Source organism: Cyprinus carpio, chromosome B21 (assembly GCF_018340385.1).
Source record: "Cyprinus carpio isolate SPL01 chromosome B21, ASM1834038v1, whole genome shotgun sequence".
In the NCBI taxonomy this organism is placed as follows: domain Eukaryota; kingdom Metazoa; phylum Chordata; class Actinopteri; order Cypriniformes; family Cyprinidae; genus Cyprinus; species Cyprinus carpio.
The window spans coordinates 1,866,354-1,892,012 of NC_056617.1; the positions used below are offsets into that span (position 1 = coordinate 1,866,354).

Below are 25,659 nucleotides of genomic sequence, written 5' to 3' on the forward strand. Positions count from 1 at the left end.
ACATGCAAAATGACTGACAGGGTTTCTGACTGGCTAAAAAACAGACCACTCCCCTTCACTCTTAAAAAAAGGCCTACATTTAATTTTTATGTATATGAATTGCATTTAACATTTGAATTACACAGTTTTACCAAACCAAAAAAATGTAATGATGCATACATGTCTGTCATCTATAAATAAAGCCAGTCAGATTTCTGTAACAGCACTAATAAACAGAATGTGTTCTAAATACACAAATAACCAGCTTTATATATTTAACATCAATAAATCCAACTTGTTTAATTCTTATGCATTTGAACTAACTGAATATTGCTTGTTCCACAGCTATAGTCATATCTGAACTATGTTCAAACTTTTGAACTGAATAAATGTAATTGTTTTCAGAATGAACAGATTTATGATGCATTTTGAAAAAAAAATATGTAAATAAAATCAAATAAATTCTAATTATTATATAATTATTATTATGTATTTTATTTATTTTTTTGCATGTAGAAATCTGACCTCATTATGTATGACTGACTGATATGCATCACATTAAGTTTATTAGTTTATGTTAAAACAATGTCCGTATTTGACATGGAATTCAAATACATAAATCTTGATTTCACTAAGTACCGAGTAATCAGACAGACAGCGAGGGATGCGGGAGTCTCGAGTCAGAATTGAGTGTGATGTGATTTCTCAACATTTGATGTCTAATACTCCTAATAAAAAAAATCACTGACAGCAGCTTTAAATTCACTCAAAGTGTTTAAATATGAAAGGAAACAGATGCTGAATGAGCCTGAAGTGTGTGTTCTTCGGTCCTTTATCCAGATGCTCGTTTGCTCACGGCGTCAGTCCTGAGGAGGAGTCAGTGTGTGAATCAAGACGACTGACACACACACACACACACAGCGCTCTACTGAGAGTGACAGCATCTGTGAGACACACACACACACACACACACACACACACACACACACACACTCACACACAGCTGTTTAAGACTTGTCCACAGGCGTCAGGCCAATATAAGTGCCATTTTTCTCGTCTTGATCGTCCGCTTTGGCGCTGACGGGAGCGTATGACGTGTCTTTCTTCGCAGACGGCTGAAAGATAGAAGGACAACACAATAAGGTTGATTTGGTATGTGTGTGTGTTACGAGTATGAAACACACTTCATGCAAGTACAAGAACATACTACAAGTTCATGTACTTGAGTACAGCGTGTTTTTGTCCTTTAAACTAGTTTGCAAGCATCACGTGATTAACCAGTCAGTTACTGACTGAGTTCAAGCTGAAGTGAGTTAAGCCTGTTTCACACATCTCTGAGTATTTATATTAATAATGCATATATATTTACATACCTGGCTTTCAGGTCTGACTCAGGAGAGACTAAATTCTGTTTTTTATTGTAGATTTGTTTTTGTTTTTTTTTTTGTCATAGTTGACCATTAAATTGCACTTTCCAAAGTGTTGCTAGGGCTTGCTGAGTGGTTGTTATGGTGTTGTGGGTGGTTTCTAGGGTGTTACTAGGTAGTTGTTAGGGTGTTCTGGGGAAATGAGAAGACCAGCGTAGCTAGGGTGTTGCTAGGCAGTTGTTAAGGTGTTCTAGGTGGTTGCTAGGGTATTCTGGGTAGTTACTAGGGCGTTACTAGGTGGTTGTTAGGGTGTTTTGGGGAAATGAGAAAACCAGATTTGCAAGGATGTTGCTAGGCGGTTGTTAAAGTGTTCTGACTGGTTGCTAGGGTGTTCTGAGTTGCTGCCAGGGGGTTGTTAGGGTGTTCTGAGGAAATAAGAAGTCTAAAGTTGCTAGGGTGTTGCTAGGCAGTTGTTAATGTGTTCTGAATAGTTACTAGGGTGTTCTGGGTGGTTAATAAGGTGTTACTAGGCAGTTGCTTGGGTGTTACAAGAGAGTTCTTAGGGTGTTTCTGGGGAAATAAGAAGACCAAAGTTGCTAGGGTGTTGCTAGGCAGTTGTTAAGGTGTTCTAGGTGGTTGCTAGGGTATTCTTGGTAGTTACTAGGGCGTTACTAGGTGGTTGTTAGGGTGTTTTGGGGGAATGAGAAGACCAGATTTACAAGGATGTTGCTAGGCAGTTGTTAAAGTGTTCCGACTGGTTGCTAGGGTGTTCTGAGTTGCTGCCAGGGGGTTGTTAGGGTGTTCTGAGGAAATAAGAAGTCTAAAGTTGCTAGGGTGTTGCTAGGCAGTTGTTAATATGTTCTGAATAGTTACTAGAGTGTTCTGGGTGGTTAATAGCGTGTTACTAGACAGTTGCTACGGCGTTTTTGAGAAAATAAGGAGACCAAAGTTACTAGGGTGTTGCTAGGTGGCTGTTAGGGTGTTACTAGACAGCTGTTAAGATGTTAGGGGGGAATGAATAGACTATTGTTGCTAGGGAGTTGCTAGGTATTGGTATGTTGTTCTGGGTTGTTGTTACTGTGTTACAAGGTATTTTAGAAAAATGGGAAGACCAGACTTGCTACAGTGTTTCTAAATGGTTGTTAGGGTGTTCTGGATGGTTACTTGGCAGTTGCTAGGGTGTTGCTAGGCTGTTCTGGGTGGTTGTATTACCTTGTTCTGATAGAAGCGGATGACAAGGATGATACAGACGAGCAGCAGAATGACTCCCAGAGCCATGATGACGAGCGGGAAATGAGAGACCAGAGTCACGATCAGAAGCAGCTTCTGAATCCTCGCGGCCGAAGCGTCGTCAATCACCACCGACTGCAAAAAACACAGCAGAAAAACATCCAGCGGTTTTATAGGAGACAAAACCGTAAATCATCCACTTCTGACTCTCACCTCATTCAGAAACAAAATGGGGAAGATGGTGCCGTTGAGATTCCTGGTCAAACTGAGGAAACAAAGGACAAAAAGTCAAAGACCTTCAGCCAGAAAACTATAAAAACACACACTCACGGCTGTTTATCAGAATGGCACGATTAAAGATATCAGACAGGAAAGCACCACTCACGGAAACCCGCTCACTCTCTCGAGATGAATGTTGATCTGGGCTCGTTTCATGGCACGAACAGGCATTCCCATAGTCTGAGGAGAAACCAGAAGATCTGAGCCAGACTGCAGCAATCAAACCAATTATATCACAAAAACATTAGAGAACAAGACACTGATCATGAAAACCAACACTTCAAAGTGTCTTATCACAACACAGCAGATCTTACAGGGTTCAGATCCAGAAACGTCTGGTGACGGTCATGCACCGGAGAAATGCCATCGATGGCTTCGGCGTACTTCTCAGCACCCAGATGAAAGTGAGGGAACGACACGACGACAGGAGCACCTGAGAGTTACACCACAAAATCACTGCATTTCTGATGCTTTTATCCAAAGACACTTGCATTGCAATCAAGGCATTCATTTGATCAGTCCATGGATTCCCAAACTCAAAAGATCTTTTTTTTTAAATGAAAACAATTTTATAATGCATAATGAAAATTTAAAGATTTTTTCCACTATGACATTATTTTCATGATGTTCAGTTTTCAGTACAATCCTGTACATCACAGTAAAAGCATTATAATTATTATTATTATCATCATAAATAAGTAATGAATAATGTATAAATTCACAATTAAATAAAATTAGATATTAAATGATTAAATTAACTTGCATCACAATAATATATTACATTATAATATATTTCTGTTTAGAAAACATCTATTTTAAATAGTAATATTTCACAATATTAACATTTTTACTAAAGAGACTTCTTTAAAAAATGGTTATTCAAAAATGAAAAAAATTATATATATATATATATTCACACACTATTACGGTTTTTACAGTATTTTTGACTGTATACAGAAGAGACTTCTGAAAAAAATTTTAATATTTTTTTTTATAAATCCAGTGTTTACATATTGTAACTAATGTTCATGTACATGCGTTGTTTCTATTAAATGAACAAAAATACATTTTAAATGTGTTTTTAGAGTTAAATCTGGTGTTTAGTTTCATGCACTACAGAATTTCAAGATCAAACATTTTAACATGAGTGGATATGTTCAGAACAACATTTCAACACAATTTCAGCAGTGTGCGATATAATTAATCACCTAGATGACCTTCTGCATGACCTCCTCAAACTGCAAAATAAACTTTTCATTGCCAGGATGATAACTGACTCACTCAGTGAATTAAACAAAGCCATGAGTGAAACATTCAGCATCATACCGCACACAGGCTACTGTTTCAGACTCTTCTTTGAGTCATTCTATATTTAGGGGTACATTTCACGTCAGCCAAAAAGTCAGAAAATCAGTATTCTTTTTTTGATAAATAAATTAGGTGACTGAATAATATTATCCCCTTAATGTGCTAAACCAATTGTTTGGCAAGCTTAAGCTCTAATGACTTTTTAAATAATTTAATGAAAATTAACATTTGATTCATTATTTTGTCAACTGTGTTAATGTTGTGTCAAATGAAACATAAATGAAGTCCCACAGGTTTGATTCCACATTTGTTTGAAAGTTTTTGAGTCTATTCACCAGAGTTTTTGAGGTTATCTGTCTAACTGATTTTAACATTTGAATGTGGGGCTTCATAATGGACATACTGTGTGATGCTATCATGAAGGATGATGCGTTTCTTTAACATAAATCCACAGTATGCTGAATTTAGTGTTATTCACCATCCTTACCAAAGTCATCCATCTCCAGAGATATCCCCATCTTTTTTTTCTGATGGATTAGTTCACATTTAAAATATTTATAACATAAAAACCCACACATAACACAGTTGACAAAGTAACCTAGTATTCATAAAGCATTTTAAACACACACACATTATTTTATATATATATATATATATATATTACAAAGCTACATGAGGTTTAATAAATATATATATATATATATATATATATATATATATATATTACAAAGCTACATGAGGTTTAATAATGCATCATGACAGTTCAAGTTGTAAGGACTTATACAATAACATCACAACACTTTATCAGTCATGACTAAGCAGAAATAGATATATGCCAAATCTATAATATTATATAGGTTTATGTCAATCATGAGGAATTCTGAATGCTTTTTAACCCTTGACAAATGTGAACATAATATGTACATAATATTATGAATACGGAGTTCATAGAAAGTGTAGCCGTGATTAGATCAGTCGTTTCCATGGTTTTAGGCAATTCCTATGTAATTTCTGTGTAATGACAACAGTTTGTGAATATTTATTTTTATCAACAACACTCAGTGGGAGCATAAATTGACACTGAATTGCCAACATTGTCAACCGTGTTAATCCTTGTCAACTACAGCTGATGGGTAACACAGTTGACATTTCACCCATTTTTGGTGCCTTGTGCAAACTGCTGACCTTGGAATAGTTAGTACATGACCTTGATAAACTTTGGTTTTTATATTCTTTCTCTACATATTTATAAATATAACATATGATGCAAGAACCAGAACATGTTGATAACACAGTTGACGGTCAATTGATCTCTAAAATATAAAATAATTTAAATAAAAAAATAAAAATAAGCAAAAAATATTTTAAAACATCTTTCTCATTATTTAAAGATTATTATGGACAAATATTTTTAAGAAATATATACAGAAACATGTATTTTTAGAGCTAACCTGAAGAACGAAATCTCACATTGAACAAATCGGACAGCACAAAAACAGCACATTCCAAAATAAAATATGCCATTTTTTGCAAGATAAAAGGATTTGTATATTAAATGAATTAGAAATGTGCCCTGATATAAAAGTGATCATTGTTTGAAGTGAAAAGTTATTGAAAAATTCGTAAAATTGATAATAGAGTCCATGGACATGACATGTACCCCTAATTAAAGAATGTCTCCTTTCATTCACAAGTCAGTGACCTGGTCAGATAAACTCACAGAACATCAGTCATTATGAATGTTTTATCATCTAACAGCAGAAATGACGTCTCCTCCTCACTTTGTCTTAACAATGCCTTCTCTGATACGAGCCCCCTGAGAGTCGTAGAGCTTCATCCTGTTGTGACGGTAAAGAGGAACATCGTCTCATCAGAAGATCAAGCGAACTCTAACCTTGAGCATGAAAACATCAGGAGTGACTGCAAGTAACCCAGATGATTTAACACCTCTGTTCTCAAATCAGCAGGGGAAATTAGACTCCTGCATTACTGGGACAGAGGTGAGAGTTTTCCAGCCCTAATGTTTGGCAACACACTCTTTGTGTGTGTGTGTGTGTGTGTGTGTGTGTGTGTGTGTGTGTGTGTTATTTCATACACCTGTAATATGCCAGCACTTGAATGCTTTGCCAATACTGTAATCATGTGCTAATGTTTACATGAGCACAGCATGACAGAAAACAATAAAACACTAACAGTTCTGAGAGGAAGGTCAGCAGTTATTATGTGTCCATGTTTCACTCCAAATAAAAACATTACATTACATACTTTACAGAACGACATGGGGGTAAGTGATTAATGTTCATATTATGTATAGGCATATTCCATTATGTTTTTTAACCGTATTCTTCAATAAAACCATGTGATTACTTGGTTTTGATACTTTATACTTTATTTGAACCAATTATTATTGTCTTGTCATTAGTTTTATATATATATATATATAAATGTAGTCAATATAAAGCCTGTTTTTCACTTAGTTCTATTACTAAAAAATCAGATTACTAAATTGTCATAAAAATCTGTATATTACTTGATTACCAAGATAATCATTAGTTACAGTTACAGCCCTAGATAAGCTAAAGGTTTCAAAATACAACTAAATTGTTTTGCTTTTTGTGATTAAAGACAAATATATTTTGTCATTGAAAATTTCTTAAAAATAGTATTAAATTATTGTTTCGCTCTAGTAAACCAAGTATCTGTATTTTGTCTCATCTCGTGAGCTAAGTTTACTGTCACACCACTAGTGTCTACGAGCATGATATAACTCATAACTTTCCAAATGTATGTTGAAGCTTTTACTCTTCAGGTCAATCATATATTCATTAAAAAAAACAAAAAAAAACACTTTGAATAAGGAAAGCAATAACTTTGCCATAGTATCCTTTCAGGTTGCCACAGCCAAGGCATGCTTTGCATGTGCTGCACTTTATTTGTACCAGTTTATTTGTTTATTTATTAGAATTTGAAAGATAATAACGATATTGTGATTTACTCTGATTTTAGTGATTTAAAACCAAAGAAGTGGTGCTTGAAAAGTCCTTGAAAGTCCTGGAATTTCATTTTGCAGTTTCTGTACGAACCCTGTCATTCACAACTGCTTAAAAAGTAGCGACTGCCTAAAACATTCAAAACACCTTTAACAACTGTATAGCAACAGATAATTCTGCACATGCAAGAAGCACTTTAGTAAGACTTTAGTTCTGATGAGCTTTATGTGATTAATAACACAGTCCCTGGTAAGTCCTCGTTTTTCATAGACTGATAATGTGTGTGTTTTAGTGGCTTTTAGGACACTATCAGATCTCTGTGATTATAAATGTGGCATGTGTTCAACATAAAAACACACAGCAGGACGAGATGAGGAATGTGCTCGAGTCAGATGACTAAGTTGTGTGAATATGTGTGTGTGTGTGTGTGTGTGTGTGTGTGTGTGTGTGTGTGTGTGTGTGTGTGTGTATGGGGGAACAGAAACTCATATTACTGTTCCAGACACACAGGGCAATGAGCAATAAAGTAGAAAATAAAATGCCTAAAACAGTCTAAAATACCCTAGCAACTCCATAGCAACAGACAAAAACACACAGAGCACCCTAGCATCTGCATAACAACAACCTAAAACACTCAGAACACCCTAGAAACTGCATAGCAACAGACTAAAACACTCACAACACCCTAGTTACTGCATAGCAACTGCCTAAAATACTCACAACACCCTAGCAACTGCATAGCAACAGCCTAAAATATTCAAAACACCCTAGAAACTGCATAGCAACAGCCTAAAACACTCACAACACCCTAGCAACTGCATAGCAACAGCCTAAAACACTCAAAACACCCTAGAAACTGCATAGCAACAGCCTAAAACACTCAAAACATCCTAGCAACTGCATAGCAACACCCTAAAACACTCAGAACACCCTAACAACTGCATAGCAACACCCTAAAATACTCAGAACGCCCTAGCAACTGCATAGCAACAGCTTAAAATACTCAGAACACCCTAGCAAATGCATAGCAACAGCCTAAAAAACTCACAACACCCTAGCAACTGCATAGCAACAGACTAAAACACTCAGAACGCCCTAGCAACTGCATAGCAACAGCTTAAATCACTCATAACGCCTTAGCAAATGCATAGCAACAGCATAAAACACTCAAAACACCTACCAACAAACTAAAAAACAAAAAACTAAAACACTCAGAACACCCTAACAGCTGCATAGCAACACCCTAAAACACTCAGAACACCCTAACAGCTGCATAGCAACACCCTAAAACACTCAGAACACCCTAGCAACTGCATAGCAACAGCCTAAAACCCTCACAACACCCTAGCAACTGCATAGCAACAGCCTAAAACCCTCACAACACCCTAAATACTCTAACAACAACATAACAAAACCCTAAAAAAATCCTAGCAACCACATAGCAATTGCCTAAAACACTCAGAATACCCTAGCAACTGCATAACAACAGCCTAAAACACTCACAACACCCTAATAGCTGCATTGAAACAGCTTAAATCACTCATAACGCCTTAGCAAATGCATAGCAACAGCATAAAACACTCAAAACACCCTAGCAACTGCATAGCAACACCCTAAAACACTCAGAACACCCTAGCAACTGCATAGCAACACCCTAAAACACTCACAACACCCTAGTAGCTGCATTGAAACAGCCTAAAACACTCACAACACCCTAGCAACTGCATAGCAACAGCCTAAAATACTCAGAACGCCCTAGCAACTGCATAGCAACTGCATAAGAAAGCCAATGAGCATAAATGAAAGATTAAAGGAAATTAGTGAAATTGAATATTAAATTATAATATATATATATATATATATATATATATATATATATATATATATATATATATATATATATATATTTAAGCTGTGTTCATGCATGTCTAAATTACATATACATATACACATTAACGCACCTTTCCGACACACAGACACATCCAGCACACCGTCATCTAGGCATTTCTTTGGCGTCAGGCAGAATCCCTCGTTCTCTGGGTTGTTCTTGCCACTGGCCAGCACGGCTCGGGGCGGTGTGAAACGATACGCTGGGATGCCCTTCACCTCCACCTCCTTCTCAAAGCGCATGTGGATGGACCTGCAGAAGACCCAACAGACAACACGATCACATAACAACACATGCTGCACAGTAGATTCAGATTAACCTGGCAGGTGTGACCCTGAACATGACCTTTCACCCCTGAGCCTATGTTCACTATTAGGTGTTCACTATCAAGAAAGCATTCGGAAACCTGCTTTTAAGTGACAGGAAAAGAGCTCTATAACATACAGCGGTTGTTTAATCAAGCGTGTTTGTTTTGAGCTGATTCTGATCAGGGGAAAGGAGTTTTCCATTCCCTTAAAAATCCGGGTGAGGAGTCAGTGGAAAAGGACAAGGACAGCTGTTCGTGCCAGCACAATAAGCCAAGGGCCACCGCTGACACTCAACTAGGGTAAAAGTGGCTTAAAAACATTCCAAATCAGAGTCTGTTCTCCAGAAACCATGACGGCAGGACACACCGGATTCTTTCCGCACCAAACAAAGACGGGTGATTTAGGGATGTTCTCACTGAAAAAAGATGTGGATTGTGTGGCTCTCCTCTCTTCCTCCAGACTCTGGGACCCTGATTTCCAAAGGAAATGCAAAATTTACTTTCATCAGAGAACATAACTTTGGAACCACTCAGCAGCAGTCCAGTCCTTTTTGTCTTTAGCCCAGGCGAGAAGCTTCTGACGCTGTCTTGTTGTTCAAGAGTGGCTTGACACAAGGAATGCGACACAGCTAATATAAAAAGAACCCCTGTCTTGCATACGTCTGTGCGTAGTGGTTCTTGAAGCACTGGGTTTTGTTTCACAATCCTCTCTGCGGGCTCCCCCACATTTTTGAATGGGTTTTGTTTCACAATCCTCTCCAGGGTGCGGTTATCCCTATTGCTTTTTTCTACCAAATCTTTTCCTTCCCTTCGCCTCTCTATTAATGTGCTTGGACACAGAGCTCTGTGAATAGCCAGCCTCTTTTGCAATGATGTTTTGTGTCTTGCCCTCCTTTTGCAAGGTGTCAATGGTCGTCTTTGGGACAACTGTCAAGTCAGCAGTCTTCCCCATGATTGTGTAGCCCAGTGCTTCCTAAACCTGTCCTGGAGGCCCCCCTGCCCTGCACCTTTTGTATGTCTCCCTTATCTAAAACACCTGATTCCACTCATCAGCTCGTTAGTAGAGACTGCAAAACTTAATTGGGTGTGTCTGATTAGGGAGACATACAAAATGTGCAGGGCAGGGGGGCCTCCAGGACAGGTTTGGGAACCACTGGTGTAGCCTACAGAACTATATTGAGAGACCGTTTAAAGGCCTTTGCAGGTGTTTTGAGTTAATTAGCTGAGTGTGGCACCAGGTGTCTTCAATATTGAACCTTTTCACAATATTCTAATTTTCTGAGATACTGAATTTGGGATTTTCCTTAGGTGTCAGTTATAATCATCAAAATTAAAAGAAATAAACATTTGAAATATATCAGTCTGTGTGTAATGAATGAATATAATATACAAGTTTCACTTTTTGAATGGAATTAGTGAAATAAATCAACTTTTTGATGATATTCTAATTATATGACCAGCACCTGTATATTAATAAGTATATACATATATTTTTTAGAAAAGATTACAAAAACCAAACATACAGAAAATAAAACTGAACCACATTACTCTTAATTAAAAATAACATTTAAATGTTAAATAAATAAACAAACAAGTAACAGATAGTAGATTATATACCATTAAATATAATATACATTAGATAAAATTATTTAAAAGTTTCTAAAAGGCAAATAAAAGGTCAAAGTAACATAAAAAAAGATTTTAAAACGGAACTGCATTGCTTAAAAAAAAACCTATATATATATATATAACATGACATATTTACAAATTAATTTTATAAAGTTAGAAGTACCTTTAAAAAATGATCACAGAGGGGAAACTAAAATGTTAACAACCGTACTCTGAATAAAAAATTTAACTGAAATATTAAATAAATAAATAATGCATTATATCAAATTACACAATTAAGGCTACATATTTTATTAAATTATGTGTTTAAAGAAAATAAAGAAACAGGTCGTGAAAAACTTAAAATCTTATCTCCAATGCATTACTGTATCACAGTTAAAAACTTAAATGCATTACTTTAAATAAATTTAAAATAAATTTTGAAATTTTATTTAAAAAAAAAATTATTGATACTACATTGAATATTTGTGAAGTTTATAAGTTAAATGAAAAGTAATAAAAAAAAAAGATAAACTCCTTGATTCCTATGTGCAAAGTGAAACAATTAACTCTTTTGTGTAAAACTGCATGCTTATTGTAAAATCCCAGCACAGTATATTACAGTAATGATATTACAGAGAACTGGAGTAAAGTTCTGTTCCCACACTGACTGTGGGTCTGCGGTGATTGCTAATGTCAGGCAGGAATTCAGGAGGTTCGGACCTTTGGCTCAGTCTGATGCTGATTGCACATCAGTGGAGGAGAGGTCGAGCAGATGAACACAGATCTACTGACTCACAATATCTTCAGCTCCACCAACAGTTACAGTAAATCACTACTGTTGCTAAAAACAATCCAAAATGATCAGCTACTTCTTCATGTTCCAAAAACAACCACACTTATCTTAAAAAGACATTTAACTAAGACCATGTCATTATTCTATGAATATATGTCAATAATAATTATACTTCTTCATATGTCTCTTGTAGAAATATTCTATAAAGAAGCAACTGGTGCATTATAGTGTGTTCAAGTCTAAACTGTGTTTATCCAGAAATGAAAAACAAACATGAACTATGTTAAAATAATGCAAATGTGTACAAAAGGAGTGTTTGAACATTAAAATCTAGAAGCTCAAAGAACTGATTGTGTCTAAATAAGATTTATTAAGAGAAACTAGAATTTCTGAAATGATCCACAGCAGGGCTATTGTTAACTAAAACTAAAACTATTAAAATATTTTTGTTAAAATATAATTATTAAATGGACACAACAAATTAATAATAAATGGAAAATAGAAATAACTTAAGTAAATTTATGTAAAAGCACTAAAATTACAAATTGGAAATTAAAAAAAAAAGAACTAAAATTAAAACTGAAATAAAAAATGAATTTAACCTAAATAGGAATATTAAAAAAGAACAAGAAAAAAAAGAAAAGAAAAAAAAATGATGAAAGCACATTAAAAAAAGATACTAAAAATGAAAGTAAAATGAAAACTGAAAATATAAAAAAAATGAAAGTTTGAAATGAAAATACATTTATCATATTATATATAAAATGAATAATATGTTGATCAAAATTCATATAAAACCCATCATGGTGTACTCAAGTAATATATTCTATTCTATTCTATTCTATATTGTAAAATAATGAATTTATAAAATAGAAGAAATAGAATTAATTTCAATAAATTTTGGAATATACATTTTATAATCGAATATAAATTCTAAAAATATGTAAATATAATGTTATAAATAAATATATGAAATATTAATTATTATAAGCAGCGGAGGACACACTGGCATCCATATGTGCTGAATTTCAGAAAGTTCCCATGAAAAAGCTTGAACAGATGCATTTTCCATTATATTACGGAATGTTCTGAAGGTCCGGATGGTGTGTGATTTATAATCCTGTTCTTATCAAGACGCTTCAGAAAACACATGTGCTGCCAAACACACAAAAAGATACACAAAAAACCAAACACATACATACAGAACACCCCACACACAAGAAAAACAGCTACATTCAACACTTCATCCTGTACAAAGGTTGGGCTTTATGAAATTCAATTGGATCGACATGAGCTCTTTCACAAATCAGAGTTAGCACAAGAACTAATGTTGCCACAGCACTGCTATGATTGACTAATATCACAGAAGATTGGTTCATTGCATTAATATTCTGGCTCTGAGTTGCTCACTGATTGCATTGCTGACCGAGCTGATGATTGTGAATGTACCTGCAGAGGTCAGGCGTGAAGACGTTGAGCCGCTCTTCTTTGCTCAGGAACGGGTGGAAGGCGCTGCCGTCGCTGCCGTTGATCATGTTACTCTGGTTGGTTTTCCACAAGGACAGCATCCTGAGACACAAAGCACATCAACCATCAATCATCTCTAGCTCAGCCTCATGAAAATATGATATTCAGAAGAATCAGAGTCTTTACTTTTCTCCCTTCCAGGTGAAAATGCGTCCGAAGTCCAGGTAGTTCTGCTGTCCGGTGTGATACACAAACTCACAACCAACCACCACCACTTCCTCTTACAACACAACAAAAGAACACACACATAAAACAGACATAAAAAACAAAAAATATAAAAAAAATATAATCATATAATAATATTAAAAAAATAAAAAAATATTATTTATCTTATAAAATAAATCATAAAATATAAATTTTATTTTAAAAAATTATAATTAAACTAAAATATTTATAATTATAACAAAAAATATGATTTGATTAATTAATTTACATATTGTATTTTATTAATTAGCATTATTTTTTTTATTTAGCCATTTAATATGAATATTAAAAACATTATTAAAATAATATATAAAAGTAACAATAAAAAAGGTGAAATATATGTTAATATAATAAATTTAAATATATTTAATAAAAAAATATATTTTTATAACTAAATAATAAAATATTAATTTTATAGTTTTTTCTAAGACAAAAATGTTTTAATATAAATGTATAAATTAATATTAAATATAAATAGTATCAAAATAATAATTAATAATAAATAATGATTAATAATTAACAAATATCAATTTTGAAATTTATATTAAATATTATATTATAATTATTAATACACACACACACACACACACACACACACATATATATATATATAGATATATATATATATATATATCTGAGGACATACAGATACACACAGAGTGATGTCTCCTCGTGTGTGTGTGTGTGTGTGTGTGTGTAACTGCAGAAGTATCCACAGATGCGTGTGTGATCTGAGACTCACGTTCAGCATGAGACCGAAGTACTCGTCTGTATCCGGCCTTATGGTTTTCAGTCTGGTGAGCAGTGGGTCCTTGAAGCCCCAGAGCATCTCCTCCACGGTGTGCGTCATGAACAGAGTCGTGCCGATGGAGCCCATGTACATAGAGATACCAGAGGCAACCCAGAAACCCACGCCTTTGAGCCGATTAATCACGGCCTGTTAGAGATACCAGAACCTGACGATCAGATCAATTGGAAAATAAAATACACACACACACACACACTAATACACACTCTCTCTCTCACACACATACACACTCACCACAGCCGGGATGTTCACCGTCGTCACCATATCCACTTGTCTCTCCAACAACATATCTCACACAAAAAAACAAAAAACCCTTAACTTAAAAAATCAGACACCCTCCCCCCTTTGCCAAGAAACGTCACGTTGTGTTTGGGCCTGTACTGTCTGGAACACAAGACAAGCACAACGCCATTGAGTGCAAATAATACCATTACATCTTTAACTGGCATTGTGTACAGAACCAATGAACGAAAATGAGCTCGAAACCAGTAGAACAGCATTTCAGTGTACATCGTGATAGTGGAAAATGAGGAACAAATGACTGGAAAAAGCAAACGATGATTGTAGGACAGAAGAAATGATAATATAATATAATATAATATAATATAATATAATATAATATAATAAATATAATATAAAATAAAATAATACAATTTATACAATAAAAAAAATATAATATAATATAATATCATATCATATAATATCATGAAAATGTTTATTTTAATATTTATTATTTTAAATGAATGAATACATTTTATACTATAAATACAAAATATGTACACATTTTATAAATGTATATTTATACATATAAATATTATAGTTTAAAACAACTTCCAGAAGTACATACCATATTATATAACATTATATTGTAAATTAAAATAAAAAAATAAAATCACATATATATAAATATATACACACACACACACAAATCCTATATATATTATATATATATATATATACACACACACACACACACACACACACACACACACACATTTCTTATATACATATAAACCAGCCAAAATTCTATTTAGAAATACATATCATATTATATAATATTACATTATATATTATACTATTTAAATATAATTACACACACACACACACACACACACACACAAACCAACCAAAATGCTATTTAGAAATTATCTATAAGTACATATCATACTATATAACATTATATGATATTATATTTAAATATTTAAACATAATTACAAATACACGCACACACAAACACACACATATATATGTATATAAACACACACACACACACACACACTTCTTATATACACACAAACCAACCAAAATGCTATTTAGAAATTATCTATAAGTACATATCATACTATATAACATTATATGATATTATATTTAAATATAATTACAAATACACACACAAACACACACATATATATATATATATATATATACACACATACACATTTCTTATATACATATGTATATATAAACCAACCAAAATGCTATTTAGTTGAGTGTAAATAACACAATTGTGTGAGTCTGAATGCTGAGCAAATGAAACATGATAAGCATGAACCAGCAAAACTGCATTTAAATGAAAATGACAGCAATGCAGAGTGAAAAATGAGGCACAAATGGCTGCATAATGCAAATGATGATTGCAGGACAGAAGAATTGATGTAGGATTACATGCATAATACAATAAAACATCATATAAACAATTAAATTATCAATCTCTACAGACTCAACATAACAAGATCACATATCTCAATAACCTATTCATCACTGCCTTATTTTTTCCCTCAATTTGCACCCAATTACCCAAGTTCAGCGCAAACAAGCCATGCAGAGAAATACAGGTCAGGCCGCTGAACTGTCCTTGGTGAAGAGGTGGAGAGCGTTAACGGCACAGACTTTGATATTTGTTTAGGGTGTGACATGAATAATCCTGCAGATATGAGGACAGCATGACTGCAAACATGCTGATCAAACATGACAACCAGTGCAACTTTGCATTTAATAATACACATACACATTCTTTAGTAGAGACATTCAGTATATGCAAATTAGCAGAGGTGGCTGAAGTAAACTTTGGCATTATTTACCAGCAAATGTTACATTTAAAATTTAAATTTACACACATTTAATTTGATAATTTATGTATTAGTTAATATAAAATAACTCTTATTTTTATATATATATATATATATATATATTATATATACTATAATAATATATATATATATATATATATAATTATTTTAATATTTAAAATAAAAAAATTTTTTATAATTTATGCATTATTAAATATAAAATAACTCATAAAAAATAAATAATAATATTAATAATAAAAAAAAAAAACATTTATAAAAAAAAAAAAATTAAAATTTAAAAAAAAATTATTAATTAACTAACATAAAAATATATAATGTACATAGCCTATGAAAAATATATAATATATAATATTTATTTAATTATATTTACAAATAATTAAAAATATACTTTAGATATTTAAATATTTTTTTAAATATTTTAAAATGTATCATTTATTTATAAATATAAATTATTTGAAATATAAAATATATAATATATATATTAATCTAAACAAAATATCTAACATATATATAAAAAAAAAAAAATATGTATATTTGAACATTTAATGTTGCATATTTGAACATTACACATGCCCTTCAAAATTAACACAAAAATAACTTAAGGATGCATGATGGGATAGATGCTAAAGAAACAAGATGTTTCATAATGCAGAAAGAGTAATTTCCGGAGATTACACGTGTTGCAATATTAACCCAACAATATCTTTAGATAGCAGCTGTTTTACAACATAACTACTATTAATGTTATGAGGTTCTGTTAGTTTTACTCTCTTTCTCAAATTATAGAGCAATAAAATACTGGAAGATGGATGAATTCCACCTGCTTCCTCTTGGTATCAATATCTCCGGTCCTGCGTAAGCGGATGTCTGAATCTTCCCTACGCAGCAGATGACTCAGTAAAGCAGCCTGTTGTGAATGGCTTACGCAGGAATAAGCATCTTACGAGGGCAGCGTGATGGATTTGTCTCTGAGTAAGATGCATCACTCTCATCTCATCTGCAACAGCAGCAAAACACAGAGTCTCACGGCTCTGATCTCATTCTGCTGCTGTCACATCAGCCATCTGAACACCTCAAACTAAAGAAAAGCCTGAAACGTACACGTGCAAGAGCATCAATGAATGCATTAGCTACACAATCTCAGGTTTTACGAGTCACTGCAGTCCCAAACGAGTCTGATAAGTATTTATAACCAATTTTGATGTGCATTAGATTTTTACTGTAGCTTCTACTGTCAGTTTTCTCTTATGTTATAAAACAGAACAAAAAATAAAATATATAACACATAAAAAACAACATGAGATAGTACAGCATAACAAATATAACCAGTTGTGTTATGCTATGTCCTGTTGTTCTTTGTTTTAGTGTGTTTTTTATATTTTTATGTTGTTTTAATATATTATGCTTAATATAATGTAATCCAAATTTATTAAAAATTAATAAAAAAAAAAAAACAAAAACAAAAAAACAAAAGAAAAACATAAAATAAATCATGTGTTGTATTTTGTTATCTTTTTTTATTTATATCAAGTTTTTGTGATTTTTTATGTTTCATGACAAAACATAACATAAAACAGTATGTTGTGTTTTGTTATCTTTTGTTATGTTTTATAAAAAATAAAATGAAACATGTTTTTTGTTACAAAACAAATATTACATTTTATTTAAATACCATATACCATCATTATAACAAAAACAATGTTTTCAATATTTGATAACAAAAACAACTTGTTATGAGTTTTGGTGGTTTATGTTTTGATATGTTGTTTTGTTAATAAACTGTTATGTATTGTTATCTTTTTGTTACACTTTGTTTCATTAGGTTATGATGTTTTATACATAAAAGATAACAAAACAATACAATGTTATGTTATGTTTTCATTTTGTTATGCTATATTCTATAACAAAAACATAAAACGAAACAGGCAAACAATGCATTACGATGCATGTTATGTTTTATATTGTTTTTATAAAATGTGTTTTATGTTGTTTTGTAACAAAACATGCATCAACATGCATCAACATACTTGTATACTCTCAGATATATTTTCCCTTTTGAGATATTATTTCTTACAAAATGTTATGTTTTATATTATGCTGTTATGTTTTTGTCATATTTAATTTTTTTGTTGTTTTATGCTGCTTTATATCAAAACGCATATAATAACATAGCAAAACATAACGTTATGCATTTACATAACAAATAAAAACTTGGAACAGCATAACATAACATAACACAACATAACATAACATAACAGGTATGCAGTTGTGTGGAGTGGGATTTTAGACCAATGAGATTTCACCGTGGGCGGAGCTACTCAGAGCAATGCCATTAAAACAGTCAACAATGTGACCAACAAGAAAGGACAAAAACTCTTCATAACTATTTTATGAAAACCAACTATGTGACCCTGCTGGGGTGAGTATGTGTGTGTGTGTGTGTGTGTGTGTGTGTGTGTGTGTGTGTGTGTGTGTGTGTGTGTGTGTGTGTGTGTGATGCACCTGAATGTGTACGGCCCCATTTCAGTAAGACGAGGTTTGGCTTCTCCTTTCAGGAACTCTTCAGGGTTGGTGACGTTGAAGAAGAAGAACTGAATGTAGACCGGAGGCGGTGGATTCATCCACGAGGCGAAAACTTTACTGCCCTCCGTCAGTGTGATCTCCTGAACACACATAACACAAACATAACAGGGATAGTTTATATCACAGCACAAACATCTGTTCAGTTTGAGACCCCAATCGAACATTTTTGGCTTCAGGTCAAGTCTGTCAGCTTTGAGCTTGTACGATGTAAAACTGATTTTTTTAAAAGCTGCAAATAAAACAAAGATTATTAGAGTATTGTTTAGAATTAAAAATTTCGGGTTTTCTACTTTCACATTTTCTATTTAAGTCATTGTGTTACATGCTATTTTTATTTCTTATTATTATTTGCGATATTTACAAGCAATTTCTGAATGAAAATCTCAGTGTAGTCAAATTTCAGGGTATATTAGAGTTAACAAAATAAACTTTTATATTGATGAGATGTCTCCTACTTCCTTCATCACTGGAAATGGAAAAGGTCAAGTATTTAGGTCATTCCGATTCACCTGAGGCCACGACCCCTGAACGTTACATTATTGCCGACACAAATGTAACATTTCAAATTCCTCAGATGCTAATAAACTTAATTTGTTCTGGATTAAAATTTTACATTATTTATTGTATATTTATTTTATTTACAGTATATAATTAAAAATTCTTTTTAATTTAAATTCTGTTTTGTAACAAAAAATAACAACATAATCTATGTTATGTTTCATGTTATGCTGTTTTGTTTTGTTATATGTGTATGTTTTGTAGAAATCTAAAAGGAAGCATGTTAAGTTTTATGTTGTTTTGTTATATTATGTTTTGCTAAGTTATGCTGTTATATTTTATAACAAAAACATATTACTTTAATATCACTTACACATTTAATTCAACGTGTTACTTGCCAATTCTTCGTTAATATTTGTGAAATTTACTATCAATTTGTAAATGAAAATAGCTTCTACACCCATTTTATTTCTTATCATTTTGTAATTGAAAAGCTGCTCTTTCTACAACCCTTTTTATTTTCATTGTATACAATAGTGTCCCCTAAGATTTGGCAACAAAATCTTTAATATCGGGATGGGGGGACCATCATGCATCAGAGGGCGATTGCACAGCTGACAACTCTTTTCACGACCTCTTGACCTCCAGCCCTACCACACAATCACAATCCAAAACATACCATTTCAAAAATCCTAAGATGATAAAAAACACCACTTCTTCCTCAATCGGATCATAAGTACACCCATAAACATAAACACACATGACTAGAGGCTGATAAAGTTCACTTGTTCTGGCTCAATCGGATCATAAGTTCAGCCAGCAGCACAAAAAACATAATAATAGAAGTAAGAATAAAATACATAATATATAATATAAACCCAAACCACACCAAACCAAAATAACATAACACCTGCACAGCCCTGGCGACACCTTGCGCCACGTTTGGGGTGATTGGACCCTTGAGGTGTGTTTGAGACATCGATCATGGAGCAGGACAGAGATCACAAACAGCACAGCTTTAACCAGTGACTCAGCACTATCTTCAGTCTGACCGTCAGCAGCAGACTGGTTCACTTTACAACTCATTCTGACCAACCATTATCTATTCAGATAGAAACAGACTTGATGAAGACTCGAGAAGAGTCAGTGTAGCAGTCTTAAACAGGGCTGAGGATCATGTGATCGCTCTTCTGAGGAGCCACCAGTTAAAGACGCTTTTCTCCTCACTTGAGCAGAAACTGTAAATAAAGACAGTTTACCATACTAATGCTGTTAACAGCCGTTATTCACTTTTAGAAATAGGGACATTTCTTTGAAAAAAGAATATACAAGACAGCTTTAATAACTGTGACAAACTATCTTGAACACTTTTGAACCACTGAACACTTCACAGCTATAATGACTACTCATTATATATACATGCATTTATATTCACATTTTGCATTTCACTTATTATTATTATTATTATTATTATTTCACTCGAGAATTACAGATATGTAGATATATATTTAATGTATTATTCATAATAATAATTATTTTATACAAACATATTTACATAAATAATTTCATATATTTGTAATATAATTTTCTTCATATTATTATTGTATTAATAAAATATTTCAGATGTTATAAAATATTTATATATAATATTACTGCATTTATATTTACATTTATTGTACACCATTTATTATTATTATTATTACTAATACTATTTCACTTAAGCATTCCAGATATGTAGATAAATATTTTATATATTATTATTATTATTATTATTATTAATGATTTTACATTATATATATAAAAATATTATATATATGTAATGATATATTTATATCATTAATTTATTCTTATGTTACACATGATATATAATAAAGTAATAATAATAATAATTATCATCATTACTATATTTTATATTATATATAAAATATTTTATATAACATAATAATGATATACTTAATATTAATAATTTTATTCATATATATATATATATAAATGTAAGATATACATGTGTATGTATGTACACAACACATATATATATATATATTCTATATATATATATATATAGTATAATATATACACACACACACACACACACACACACACACACACACACATATGAGAATATCTACAAAACTTAATTGAAATAAGTATCAATTCCACCACAGTTCATGTTCATGTTCATTTCAGTCCACACATAATAAAATAATTTACTCTCATATAAAAAGTATGAACATATAATGTTTGTCTTTGACTTAAGTAAATGAAAGTTACAGCGAATTAAATACAAACACATTCATAAATGTTCAGATAAAACTAAATGACCTGCCATAAACCTCACAGAAGGAGCCATAATGCCTCAGAGTGAATGAATCACTGTCACTGAACGCTCTGATTCATCAGAATATAACCCAGCAGCTCGGGTTTGACCAATGACACTGACTGATATGATGCAGATATATACTGATCTTTTATTAATCAGCCACAGTTATGAGCTCATAATTGCAAAATGTTTGATATATTGGTCGACATCAGTGATAATGAACAGACGTCACTGCATTCAACATCTGAACCACACATTTAACTTCGAAATAGCAAGACTACAGTATGAGTTTCTTCCCCACTGAAACCCACACACACACACACACACACACACACCTCACAGATCACATGACCATCAGCTCATACTCGTTCCTCGAATCAACTGCCGCAACTTTTCTTTTCTTCTTGGGTTTTCTCATGCAAAAATCCAGCAGCCACCAGCCAAGACGTCTAGAAAAAACGCTGAAGTATTCATGCAGAACAATGAGGTGTTTATATCTAATCTCACTGGCACTTAAGACGCTTTTAATAGCCAAAAGATTATTTCAAACTACAGCTACACAAGCCAAGAATCATACAAAAACACATACACACTACCATTAAGTATTTTGGAATAATAATGATTTTATTTATTTATTTACTTATTGTCTCTTCTGCTAACCTAGGCTGCTTTTATTTGATATAAAATACAGCAAAAATTGTAAAATATTATTAGAATTTAAATCAGCTGTTTTCTGTGTGAATCTCTGTTAAACTGTAATTTATTTCTGTGATGCGCAGCTGTATTTTCAGCATCATTACTCCAGTCTTCAGTGTCACATGATCTTCAGAAATCATTCTAATATGATGATTTGCTGCTCAAGAAACATTTCTGATTATTATCAATGTTGAACACAGTTGTGCTGCACAATATTCTTATGGAAAGTGCATTAAATTTAACATTATTCAGGATTCACGAATGAATAGAAAGTTCAAAAGAACAGCATTTACTTGAAATATTGTAACATTATAAATGTGTTTACTGTCACTTTTGATGAATTTAATGCATGCTTAATGAATAAAAGTATTAATTACTTTCAAAAATGAAAAACAAAAACAAAACAGTGTAAACTGGGTTCAGAACTTCCAGCATTCATGCTTCTGTTGAATGACTGATGACAGATTCACCCTTCAGTCTGTCATCAACATGATTTCTTATTTTCCTCCTGTAATCCAAACTGCGGAGCCGCAGCATGTGTGTGATCTGTGAATAAAAGCAGGCGAGGCTGATCTGGCTCATATATACAGTATAATCAGCTGTTTGCAGACGCCTGTAAACACGGGCGGCACAAACCGAACCCAGTCCTGGAGACGCCTGACCGCTTCAATCAGCCGCCGTTATTCCTGGCTCTGGGCTGTGATTCCAAATTACTACCCAGCTAAAAGAACTACATCTACACTAAAAACAGCCAGATCTAGCAGAAATGCAACTCCAGAACTAAATGAAAGTCCAACTCAATAAATGAAGACTGCAAAGCGTTTCCTGAACAGCATGAGGAGCCGTGAGGAGGAGAAACACACACACACACACACACACACACACACAAGCATCACATTCAACAAATGCACACAATGTGTTTCCTGTCCAGCACGAGCCTCTGCAGACAACCGCTCTGACACACAGAGCGCTCAGATTCGCTGTTAAAGCACAAAACTCGCCTGATTTCACACTAATGCAATGCAGAGTACCAGCAGGTGATTCACTGCTACAATCTCATCGTTCTCTTCATCGTCTCACACAGCATCATGTGTTTTTTTGCACCATAAGAGGAAGAGAAATTTTTTTTTTGTTTGCACCATAAGATAAGAGAGATATCGGAGAGCACACGCCAAAACCGCGCGCTGAAGAACAGAAAATCAGCATGCTTCAAAAAACCTCTTCAAATCAAAAAACAAATAAAACATGCCCCCACCCCACAACCCACATGCACAAAAAAACATGCCCCTTTCCCGCCACTGCATGCTTCAAAAAACCTGGGGTTTGCAACAAATTAATCACTTACTGAAAATGAAATAAATCATAAAAATATCAAATTTAAATTTAAAAATATTTAAAATGATTTAAATCAATGATTAATTTTTATTTACAAAAAAAAACATAAAAATTAAAAACTAAAATAATATTTACTAAAAATTAAATTATGAAAATGTAAAATTAAAATACAAAATAATTTTAAATAAAATAATCAATGTAGAATACTTACTAAAAGTTCAATCATAAAAATGTAAAATTAAAATAAAAACTATTTAAGAATAAATATAATCAAAAAATTAAATAATTAATAAATAAAAAATAAAAAATAAATAACAAAAACTAAAAAAAAAAAATTATAAAAATAAAAAAATACATACAAAACACTAAAATAAATAAATTCTAAAAATGCAAAATTAAAATTAAAAAGTTACAAACGGTGTATAATAGTAATAAATAATAACACATACTAAAAATGTAATCATAATGTTAAATGTACAAAAACACAAAAAATGAATACATCATAAAAATGTAAAATTAGATTAAAACACTTAAAATATGTTTCAGTGTAAATATATTAAATGTATATATAAAATATAAAGTATAGATTTTATAAAAATAATTACTTTCATTTAAAATGATATATTACAATATTATATCACAATAATAACAACATATAAAATATTTTAAAATATATATACAATAAAAAAAATTAAATATTTTAAAAAAAAGTTGACAAAGTATCTAGACATTCACAAAAAGTAAGAGTCCACTATAATATCCTTGCCAGTCCTCAAGACAGCTGAAGAATGGGTTGAAAACAGACTCTTACCCGCTTCAGCTTGTTGTGGATCAAGGTCTGGAAGAGTCCGGACACAAACAGGCCGATTCCCACGATCAGGAGAACAGCGCCGACGACTCCCGACGTGAACATGCAGCAGGAGCCCTTCCTCATTGGGCAGGGTCAGGTGAAGCCCAGAGCGCTGTTCTCCTCCTCCACACACACATACTCAATACACACACACATCACAACACAAACACACACACCGCACCTTAAAGTGAGGTAACGAATCGAACCCTGAGCTCAGAATACACAAGCTTCCTCTCACTGCATTTGCTCTGGAAGTGAAAACTGATCAGTGTGGCCAGCTCAATATTGAATGAATGGACTGCAGTAGTGGAGGGGGCCGGACTTCACCCGAGAGTGGGCGGGACTGAGGAGGCGAGAGACCAGAGAGGACGCGAGGCGAGAGAGCGAGAGAGAGAGCGGATGAGAGAGAGAGAGGAGAGAGAAGGAGAAGAGACGAGGAGTGAGAGGAGGAGGGTGTGTGTTGCAGGGGACCGACGACTGTTTTAGTGCTTTAACTGTAAGTGCTTTTAGTGATTTCTGTTATGTGTAAATTCACAACTATATAAACACATTTCACATCAAAAATCAAAAGACAAAGAAAAATAGAAAGAAAATAAAAGACTATAAAGAAAAAAAAAGGACATGTAAAAAATTAATTATTTAAATCTGTGTTAATCTTCCATAAAAAAGAAAATGTAGAAAACATGCACACACAGTATATATTAACAATATAATATACATTACCAGTCAAAAGTTTTTAGACAGCAAGATTTTTAACGTTTTTTAAAGAAGTCTCTTCTGCTCAACAAGCCTGCATTTATTTGATCCGAAATACAGCAAAAGCAGTAATATTGTAAAATATTTTTACTATTTAAAATAACTGCTTTCTATTTGAATATATTTTCAAATGTATTTTATTCCAGTGATGCGCTGCTGAATTTTCATCATCATTACTGCAGTCTTCAGTCTTTATGCTGATTCACTGCTCAACAAACATTTCTGATTATTATGTTAAAA

At 32.9% G+C, this 25,659-nt stretch overlaps 1 pseudogene; it reads right to left on the minus strand.

Annotated features, from left to right (window-relative positions):
• Positions 1-423: 423 nt before the first annotated feature.
• LOC109113545 lies at positions 424-24,772 on the minus strand (annotated as a pseudogene).
• Between the last annotated feature and the right edge of the window lie 887 nt (positions 24,773-25,659).